Genomic DNA, 1135 nt, shown 5'->3' on the forward strand with positions numbered 1-1135 from the left:
CATTCATTTGGGGTTCAGATCCAGATCCCACGATCCCAATTCCATCTTATATAGTTCAGACCCAGATCCCACAGTCCCAGTTGTCATTCATTTGGGGTTCAGATCCAGATCCCACAGTCCCATTCCCCATTCGTTTGGGGTTCAGATCCAATCCCACGATCCCAGTCCCCATTCATTTGGGGTTCAGGTTTGGATCTCATGATCCCAATTCCATCTTATATAGTTCAGACCCAGATCCCACAATCCCACTTCCCATTCATTTGGGGTTCAGATCGCAATCCCACAATCCCAGTCCCTATTGATGGGGTACAGGTCCAGATCCCACGATCCCCATTCCCCATTCATTTGGGTTCAGATCCGCATCCCTCAATCCCATTCCCATTCATTTGGGGTTCAGATCCACATCCCTCAATCCCATTCCCATTCATTTGGGGTTCAGATCCAGATCCCTCAATCCCATTCCCATTCATTTGGGGTTCAGATCCGGATCCCACGATCCCATTCCCATTCATTTGGGGTTAGATCTGGTTCCCATCATCGCAATTCCCATTCATTTGGGGTTCAGATCCCAATCCCACGATCCCATTCCCATTCATCTGGGGTTCAGATCCGGATCCCATCATCCCAGTTCCCACTGTTGTAGTTCAGATCCACATCCCACGATCCCATTCCCATTCATTTGGAGTTCAGATCCAGATCCCGTGATCCCATTTCCCATTTATTTGGGGTTCAGATCCGGATCCCTCAATCCCATTCCCATTCATTACGGGTTCAGATCCGAATCCCACGATCCCAGTTCCCATTCCTTTCGGGTTCAGATCTGGATCCCTCAATCCCATTCCCATTCATTTGGGGTTCAGATCCAGATCCCTCAATCCCATTCCCATTCATTTGGGGTTCAGATCTGGATCCCACGATCCCATTCCCCATTCATTTGGGGTTCAGTTCCCAATCCCACGATCCCATTCCCCGTTCTTTGGGAGCCGTTGGGGGCGGGGGGGGGTTCAGCCCCTATCCCACCCCCCCACCCCCCCAATTCCGGGGTCCGTGCCCCATCAGGTGCTGGTGAGCGAGCTGCACCGCTGCGTACTGCTGGAGTACGTCCGGATCCCCATTCATTTGGGGTTAGATCTGG

This window comes from Numida meleagris, unplaced genomic scaffold (assembly GCF_002078875.1).
Source record: "Numida meleagris isolate 19003 breed g44 Domestic line unplaced genomic scaffold, NumMel1.0 unplaced_Scaffold605, whole genome shotgun sequence".
In the NCBI taxonomy this organism is placed as follows: Eukaryota; Metazoa; Chordata; class Aves; order Galliformes; family Numididae; genus Numida; species Numida meleagris.